The sequence below is a fragment of the Brachyistius frenatus genome, unplaced genomic scaffold (assembly GCF_029030835.1).
Source record: "Brachyistius frenatus isolate BFR_SWC_R1_liver_20210118 unplaced genomic scaffold, ASM2903083v1 Contig_65, whole genome shotgun sequence".
Classification (NCBI taxonomy): Eukaryota; Metazoa; Chordata; class Actinopteri; family Embiotocidae; genus Brachyistius; species Brachyistius frenatus.
This window is the reverse complement of record NW_027210664.1, coordinates 993,635-1,003,702: the sequence shown is the minus strand read 5'-3', so window position 1 is coordinate 1,003,702 and position 10,068 is coordinate 993,635. Positions and strand designations below refer to the sequence as shown.

The window sequence follows — 10,068 nt, the reverse complement described above, 5'->3', positions numbered from 1 at the left end:
TTCTTGCACGTGGAGGCCATGTGCATGTGGGTGACGCACCCTAAATCATGGCAAACGATTTTAATAAAAAGAATCATTGTTGTATACTTGCAATTAGGCTACATTGCGCGCACAGATTGTTCAGTCTGAACACAATGCCCCCCCACCCCCACCCCCGATCCCCTCGAACACACGGAAGATGGATTTTCAATAAACAATAGTTTGTGTGAAAATCCAGATAACGCTTTGCAACTGAATGGCAGATGAGTTATTATTAGACAATATGGAAACAGTCCTTCTCCTTGCAGCTGCAGCAGACAGTACAAGGCCCTTGTCATTGTCCAGGAGTCAGGTGCAAGGAATGGAAAAATAGAAGAAATTAAACATAAATCAGATTTCCTTCTCCGTGCCCCGGAGAAACCAGCTGCTCTGCAGGAAGTTTTAGAAATATTTCTTTCATTCTGCACCGGCGTGCCCATAATTCAGTGCTCCTCCTTGAACCTCTCCATGGTAGGAATTCACAAACACAGCCTGCTCCTTTATTATTTCTGAAGGAGGTTTGCAAAAGAAGAGAGAGGCATGCAGAGGAGGGAGGGAGATGATCCGTTTATCAGAATACCAAAGACGAACGCTTTTTGTGCTCAGAAATCAAACTCCGTACCGGGTTCGGAGAAGTTCATCAGAAGGACCGATTCAGACAGTCACGTTTGTTTTGAATAGAGCGGCAGGTCTAATGGTCAGCTGCTGGCTGCGTTTACTGGTTTTGTTTGGCTGTGCGTGTCGTTTTAGGGAAGATTGTCTATGGATTCTTAAATGAGGGGGTGCTCAGCTGTTTCATGAAAGTTATAGAGGAACGATAATTAACCAGCCGTGTGGCCTGGGAGTCTATTGTCAGCAGATGGGAAGTGTTCATGCTGCAGTACTATTGGAAAACATTATTTTCTAATCTATCCGGTGGAGCAAGGAGGAGCTACACGACAATGACGATGTTGCCGTGTCACTTTTGGCCTTTTCCTGAAAGAATCGCTGCCCCTGATGGAAAAAAGGTTCAAAAACACGCCTCAAAAAAAAAAAAAAAAAAAATCCCACCTGGCGGGTCATCTGCCCACGTTATCTAATGTGATCTAATCTCCCGGTTTTCCTCCTGTGGCAGGGGACACGTGGGCAGACAGCTAAACACGTCAGGGATATTGGATGTGTTATGGTGCTGTTTGCTGGAGGTGTCTTCCTCAACTTTGCCTCGGACTCTGATGAGCTGAGGGACCGTTATTCCCCAGGTGATTCATGCCTGAGATTAACTCTGCTGATTCCCAGCGTGTCATTTCCTCGTGTGTGTGTTTAGCAGCAGAACCGGTAATCTCGCACAAGAATTGGTAAGGTTTTATTTTATTTATTTATTTTGTTTGTACATGGGAGCTTGTTTTTTTTGGAGATATCGTTTCTCTTTCCGCTGTATTCCTATGTAAAAAAAACCCCCAACAACAACTTTGTGGTCCTACATTGTTTTTCTGTCCCGATGCAATCTTGAGACTCTTTTTATTTATTTATTTCAAAGTACCAGTGACAAGTTTGAGGAGAGATAAGAGGTTTCACCAGCAATTGTGTGAAAGGATGCTACAGAATATTATTCCGTCAGAAGAACGGAGATTGAAACGCTGCCTTGAATCTGCAGTCTGAATTATCTGCTGAATAGAATTGGCATTGTCATGTCTTGTGTTCGGGGATGACTGCACACAGTGAGCAGTATTAGCAGTTATAGATACTCATACTCAAAGCGAGGCAAGTTTATTTGTACAGCCCCATTCAACAAGGCAATTCCACGGCGGTTGCATTTAATCTGAAGTGAAAGTAGATAATACATTTTTTTATTTTTTTTTGGGAACAATTTTGTGGAGGGCTGCGAGAAGACCAACAGGCCAATAAAGGAAGTATTCTGACAAATTTGTGAATAATTTAGTAAAAAAAAAAAAAAAAGAAATTTTGATATTTTAATTATTTAAATGAAAAGTGATCGGAGCATCACCTTTGCAGTATAAACAAAACAAAAGGCTGAGTCATGGGGGCAGCTATGGCGAGCTGCAGCATAAACAAAAGATAATTAATTTCCCTCGCTTGTTGCTTGTGAGATTAATTATTCAAAGAGACCTGGAGGCTGAATAACACGATAACATGATGATACATGTTTCTCTATCAGAAACATGATATTTCACATAAATAATCCCCGAGTCTTAACTGCGTAGGAAACATTTATGCAGTGATTTGTTTTATTAGAATAAAACAAACAAAACCAGCTATTATTTTTTTTTTAGCTGGATAGCATTTTGGTCACATGTCCTCCTGCCAGGTGCTGATTGGAAGAGATCCGACTCTCGGACCTTTCCGCTAAGCACGGCGGGTCCTGTCTGGGCTCCTTCGCTGTAATTTACCTCCCGCGAGAGTAAAGTCGTCGTCTTTTGAATGCGCGCTCGGTATGATTGCTTTACTGCAGCTCACTCGTAAAGATAACCCCCCCGCCCTCCCTAAACCCCCAGCCTGGGAGCGACAGACTTTTTCCTCTGAGGCTCTGATGGATGGCTGGCATTATTTTTATCACTGTAACATGATCAGCCCGTGCGCCCTCCGTCTGTGTGGCGTGTGAGGCCGGCTAACATAACTGCAAATATACAACCATGTAATATTTCATACTGTACACGTGAAATTGGAGGTGAAAGATCATTTACTGTATTAAATATGCATGACTTATTGGGGGGGGGGATCTACTGCATACAACCATCAGTCATGTCTCACACGAGCAGGAGTGCCTGGTTTACAGCCAGTGCAGTGAATTCACCTCGCAATGATTTACACTAATATCAGAGTATTTAGTGAAAATCAAACCGCTATATTGTGCTTGGGATTTTTTTTTTCTTGTAGACTTTATTCTTTTTTTTTTTTTTTAAAGCTGTTTTTGTTCAATTTTTTATTTTGATAAGCGCTTAAAATGCATGAAAATACATGCGGGTCATAACACTCAAAATTAGGCTAATTTGAGATTATTTCCCCTGCCTCTAAAGCTTAGAAGGTATAACTAGAGGGCTCTAACAAATAAATTATGAAATGCCTGCAGTTTTTTTTTCCGATAGAGATAAAGCTGATACAATATTAAATCCTTCCCAAATTAGTGGCGGATGTATAATTCAGGAGGTGGTGAACATCAGCTGGGCTGAAAGCAGGCACTAATGAGATGTGGGCGAACTGCATCTGAGGTAACTGCCCTTGTCTGTCTCTCTCTTCGTCCCACTTCCTGTCTCGCTCTGTCTCTTTCTCTCCTTCTTCTGTTTTTTTTGTTTTTTTATTGGACCCGAATCAACCGCCCCACAACACCCATAAACACAAATATGCTGTAGGCCTCGCGCCCGGCGCCGAACGGGACGCTGAACACATGGCGTAGCACAACAAACACAGTTTCATCAGCGGCAGAGCCAAGCGTAGTGCCACAGACATTTTTATTTTTTATTTTTTTATTTTATGACACCTTGTGCTCTTTGCCATTTTCCCACATTGTTGTGATATCACCGGATTAACCATCTGAAAAGGACAATGCAAACATTGCGTTTAGCCTCAGCACATATAACAAGACATTTTTCTCTCAGTCTTTCTTTGCTTTTTTTCACACCACTGATGGAAGCTTGGTCGAATGCTTGCTGTGTCACATGCAGCACTTTGTGGCTATGAAGTTTTGGTCTGTAATTCAACACTGGTTTTGCTCCTGTTTGCTTATTTACTATCATCAACATTTGAAAATGTTAAGAAAAACTGCGTTACGTTTCGTTTTCGGCAGATTTCTATATTAAATCGTTTTGGTGAATGTATTCTACTCTACCTCCACTTTTTGATAAATGATTTCTACATCATGATGGATTTTGGGTCGCGCATGATACTACTTCATGCGCTGGTTTGCTGAATTCCACTAAATGGCCAAAGTATGAGTATATCCTAACATGACATCGACGTGTAACCACTATTGACAAATATCTGCTTCTCTACTATTTCGCTCTTTCCATCAGAATATAAAAACCCGGCTGCAGGATTTGTTCCCATTCATTCCCGAGAGCCGCCTACTATTTTTGGACGATAAAGCTTTGCTGGCTCTTGAGGTTCCAGTTCATTCCAGAGGTGATGGATGGGGTGGAGGTCAGGGCTCTGTGCAGCCGAGTCAAGTTCCTCTACACCAAACCAGCAAATCATGTTCTAACAGAGAAGCCTTTGTGTGACTGTGGCTGCAGAGGCGGACGGACACCAGTGTTGAAAATGTCACACATTTAATACTGTGTCGTAACCATGGGATTTCCCACATTCTGCATCAAAATCAATGTGCGATCAGAAAGTTCAGAGGTCGTTGTTTTTGTGCAGGAACGAAGCGCAGCACAGTGATATGCATGGAGCAGAGGGAAGCTATAACTTTGGTGAGTAAGAATTCCAAATTACGGGACTATTAAACATCAGCATCTGGATGATACACGTTTTTGTGACCACTGGTACGTGAACATTTGTGATTTCCTGAAACGTGAGAGGAGAAACATCAGATTTTGGGTCACATTTTTGTGGCACAAAGTCTTTAACACGCCTGCTTACAGCCAAGTGTTCCTGAGCCAATGCAGTGATTTCAACTGATTCCTCTTCTCCACTGTGAGCAGGCGTGTTGTCATGTTGGAGAAGCCTGTTGCCATGGCGCCACAGTTTAGGTGGTTTGCAGCGAATGTTTTCCACTCAGACGCCTCAGATGTTCCCAGTGGAACTCGGTGTTGACAGTCTGACTCTGGGGGACGAATTCACGGTGACACAACCCACGCGGTGTCTCCTGACCTGACGCGCCTTCTTCGGTCTTGGACGGTGAAACTCCGCCCCCTCTTGAAACGTGAATGTCACTCAGAACACCTCGCCCGGCTCGTCTCCTCATCACCGTAGACTTTCTGAAGCTTTTCAAAGACTCTGTTGACTAAATTGGATGGACGCTCTCTGCTTAAGTCATTGATGAAATTGCACATAGACGTCCACGTACCCGTACACAGATGCTGACGTTGATCAAGCGACTGAACTTGGAAGACTTACTCATGAAAGTTTCTGCTCCGTGCACGTTACCGTGCTGGGTACCGTTAGCGTGCAACATGAACAGTTTCTGAACTTTTCAAATTGCACCTCGTATATACAGTAAAGGTCTTTGCCCAAATAATCAGAAATAGCTCCGGCCATCGACCAAGTGACAAACAACAACAGTATTGTAAAGGCATTCCTCAAATTTAAGGATGCAACGCAGTTTATCTGCACTACCGGTGCTTGGAATATCATTACTTACACGTCTGACATACCAAACACGAACAACATCTCAGAAGTACGTGCGATTTGACTGTGAGTACATTTTGCTGAGCGAACGATCCGCATATCCTTCATTGCAGCTCATTGACATTGAGTTCCCTTCTCGACAAATCTCCGCAGCGGCATCGTCATTGTCTGACACATAAAGGCCTCCTCAACATAATGGTGACACAACACAATGCGGTTTCATATTGTTATCTCACCGCACAATGGCTACTGAGAAATACTGCGTGTATTGTGTAGGTCGCAGTTGTCTTTTTTTCCAACACAGGTGCCACTCATCGCCTACCGTCTCGCTGTGGGTAACATTCGCCACATTTGGTGACCTCATACACAAAGACTAGTTAATATCTGTTATTTTGTGTCGTTGCATTGATTGTTCTCGGGAAATTTGAGTATTGAGTATTATTTTTACATCACTAATGATAACCTATCCACCCAAAAATATTAAAAAGCATATCGGTAGCAGCTTGTAAACAGTAAGGACATTTAAAACCACTCCATTAAGAGGTAAAAGTGAACAGAAGTGCACTGAAAATGTGGCAAAAATCTCTTAACGCATTACAAATTGCATGTATGTGCAATTACAGCAAGTACCGTGGGTCAAACTGGAATCAGCATCATGGTCTGTAAATTGTGACGGATGGTTACGACGTGCAGATCGGAAGATGTGGGCGTTTTAACAGTGTTGCCATGTTCCCAGATCTTAGCCAGTGAATGAAATGTTGGTATTACTGATAGAAAAAAGGTCCAAATGGTAATAAAGCAGGAGTTACCTTTAATTAAGCGTATAGAGTTCATGAAAAGACTGCTCACTGTATAACTGAATTGTATACTGCAGGGTAAAGGTGTTGTAAAGGTGTGTCTATTGTCCGCGGGGTAAAAATGCTACATTAGTGACGACAGCAGCGTTAACCTTCATATTAACCCTCGTGTGGTTTTCATTTTTGATCAAAAGAAAAATTATACGATTAATTATTTTTTTCAAACTGAGACTCATTGGCCTTGGCTCGTTTTCTGTGAAGAACATATATCAGAACGCATTTTCAATGACCACACACCGTACACCCCCCCTACACATTTATATTACATACAGGATGTTTGGGTCCACTTGACCCGCGGCTAATAAAAGTGTGGAAATCGTAGGTCCTCCTGTCTGGGCCTGCTGTTGGTGTGTGTGTGTGTGTGTGTGTGTGTGTGTGTGTGTGTGTGTGTGTGTGTGTGTGTGTGTGTGTGTGTGTGTGTGTGTGTGTGTGTGTGTGTGTGTGTGTGTGTGTGTGTGTGTGTGTGTGTGTGTGTGAGTTTTGTGTTTCTGCTCCTGCCGTTCCACACAAGTGTGCAACTTAGTTGAACAATTCAAGCACCGACACCTTCCTGCTCTCACATTCCCAAACATTTTACCCTTTGTCTTGCAGGAACCAATCTTTATTTGGTCATACTCTATCCCGGCTGCAAATTGGGGGCGGGACACAATAACTATAGCTTTGCCAGTGTGGTTCCTTATCACAACTGACCAGGATGGCCAAAAGATTCTCTGCTCAGAGGGCTTTGCAATTGATTTTGGAAGAGAGAGAAGCTTTTGATGATGATGTAGAGGAAGAGGTTTCACAATGTGAGGATCACATTTCTGAAAATTCAGAGTCTGACAGTGACTTTGAAGAAGAGGATGAGATTGAGCATCGGCTAGTTCCAAAAGGAAGACGAGCCACAGGACCAGCCCGTCAGCAGCCAGCTCCAGGACCAGAACAAGCCTGTCATCAGGTAGCAAGTGAAGAAATATGGATGCCAAAAAATTGTGAAATTGAATGGTCTTCTTGCCCAAGAAATGAGCCTCCCCGCATGGCTGCCAATGTGATAAGGATTCAACCAGGGCCAACATGGATGGCAGTTTCTCATCAAGTCTTCTTTTGAGCTTTTCATCCCAGATTCCATCCAGAAAATGATTCTGGATTGCACTCATTTAGAAGGAAGGCGTGTTTTTGTAGAGAGATGGAAGAAGATGGACCAAACCCATTTACATGCCTACTTTGGGGTTCTTATCCTTGCTGGAGTTTTCAGGTCTAAAGGGGAATCCACAGAGTCCCTGTGGGATGCAGAAACTGGCAGAGAAGTTTTCCGTGCAACAATGTCTCTGGAAAACTTCCACATAATTTCCAGATTATCCACTTTGATAACCGAGACGACAGACCAGTTTGACAGCAGAGACACAAGCTAGCTGCCATCAGGACAGTGTAGGACAAGTGGGTGCACCGCCGCCCCCTGTTTTACAACCCTGGGCCTAATCTCACATTTGATGAGCAGCTGATGCCATTTAGGGGCCGCTGCCCCTTTAAGCAGTATATGCTGTACCATCGAAACCTGCAAAATATGGTTCAAATATCTGGGCTGCCTGTGATGCCACTTCCTCATATGCTGGGAACTTACAAGTCTACACGGGGAAGCCTGATGGAGGAGCCCCTGAGAAAAATCAAGGAATGAGAGTTGTCCTGGACATGACTCAGGGACTCAGTGGACACAACATCACATGCAACAATTTTTTTACCTCGTACGAGCTGGGACAGGAGCTCCTAAAGAGGAAGCTGACCATGGTGGGAACGATACAGAAAAACAAGTTTGAGCTCCGACCCCAACTGCTGACTACAAAGAACAGGCCTGTCAACTCTTCCAAGTTTGTGTACACGGCTGACACATCCCTGGTATCCTGTGTGCCAAAGAAAGGCAAGAATGTGGTACTCATGAGTACACTGCACACATTTTATTAAAAAACAAACAAAAAACTAGGACCACTTTAAAACATAAATGTGATCTAACAAAGGTAAAGGGCAAATATTTACCATATATGCTGTTTATATTACTTGTAATTGGGATGAAGTAAACTTCTGTTGAGTATTTTAACTTAAAATTGTTTGATTGTGTTGAATTAAAAACCTCAAAATGCAGCGGGTCCACCAGAGCCAAGAACACTGGCTGAATAACAAAAATATGAACACCACACAAGGCTTAAATACACAAAAAATCAAAACAAGACATCTCCAACCTTCATCATTGCACTGCCGGCTTTCACAGACTCTGTTCTTGTTTAGATAAAAGTTGGAGAGACCCGGGGAAGCTTTAAAAGCTGTCATTAACTTCTCACCCTCTTTGCTCTCGCCAGGCAGAGAGTTATGGCTACAAAACAAAAATTGCCTCCGCACAGAAATAGAAAAATGCTGGAATTTAGCCGGTCGTTGACGTCCGCTTAGCGAGAAAAGTTCAGCTCCGGTCCAACTCTTCTCGGCCAACGAGCTCGTTGACTGTCCGCATGTTAGCCAGAGGTCCCCCGACTCTCAGCTCTGTAGGACGTGTTGACTCGTTGTTCCCTGCACTTTCAGCGCGGAGTCACGGGGAACGAACCGGGGAAAAAAGCCACTTCAGGACTCGGCATTGTCCAAAATTTAATTACGACCACTAACAACATCGTCATTTCATCAGTCAAATAGTGACACCATTAAGTGTTCTTTGGGCTTCGAATGTTGTTTCTGCCCATTGGTCAGCGTATCACAAGTTAATAGATGATTTTCTTTTTCTTTTTTTTCCCTATTGGAGTCTCACTTTTCTTTTCTTTTTTTTTTTTTTTTACCTCAAGCTGGTGCACGGTTGAATAATTTATAAGTAGCATATAATCTGTAAAAATAGCCCCTGATAAAATGTGTAGGCATCAATAGAGGCGGCCGATGCACTGCAGGGAAACATATTAACAATTAACTTTAGCAACTGTTGCAGAAATTATCACCTTAAGGGACCATATGGGTCTACATGGCAGAGGCAGCTGCGGAGCTTAACTAAGTACATTTACCCGAGTCACTGTATTCAGATAAATATTTAAGTACCTCTACTTCGCTCCAGTATTTCCACATTCAGCAACTTTAGCATCCCACGCCTGCAGTTACTCTGCATTTTCATGCAACATCATTATCTCAGGGGAAGACCCTAATGGAGTCAGTTTATCTGCATTTGAACCACCTATATTCATTTAACGTGAGATTTAGTGTGCTCACAAATGCTAAATCAGGATAGCACTATGCTGTTTAGCAAATAGGTTCTGAATCGAGACCTTTATGCTGTGCCGGACAAACATCTTCATGATTAATAGGCAATTTGTGCCAAAGGATTTGACTTCTCTCTACATCTCTGTTCAAAGACAGGAAAAGTCCAAACTATACAGCACACACAGCATAACTGCTGGATTATCTTTTATTAAAATAAAACTGACTGCACACTTTGGTTTTCTGCAGTGAAGATCGGCACTGCAGAGAATTTACAGCCAAAAACACACGCATAGTTCAAGACTGAACTAACGGCAAAAAGTGCACCATCAAATACGAGGAGATGCGTTCACTGACACGCAGCCTTCACATTTCTCCCGCGTGACAATGCTGCATTATGCAAGATATCTTCGACCTTTAAAGATAAACACGTGGCCACTTTTTTATACAGTTTAATAGGTTTTACAGCAAGAAAAGAACAAGAACAAATTTTGTGTTTACTGCTCTTAAAACCAACTCCTGTTTTTATATATATATTTTTATATATATATATATATATATATACACACACTACAGGAGCAGAGAAATAACCCTTTCTACTTCCACAGTTTTATGTCACTACATTTATTTTACAGCTCCAGTGAGGCAGGATTTTGCATGAAAAACTTATGACAGGCTGATCAAATGTATCTCAGATTGCTTCACTTAA

General features: G+C 42.5%; 1 pseudogene; it reads left to right on the top strand.

Moving 5' to 3' along the window:
• The first annotated feature begins 1,180 nt into the window (after positions 1 to 1,180).
• LOC138625760 (piggyBac transposable element-derived protein 4-like) lies at positions 1,181 to 8,096 on the top strand (annotated as a pseudogene).
• The last annotated feature ends 1,972 nt before the right edge of the window (positions 8,097 to 10,068 follow it).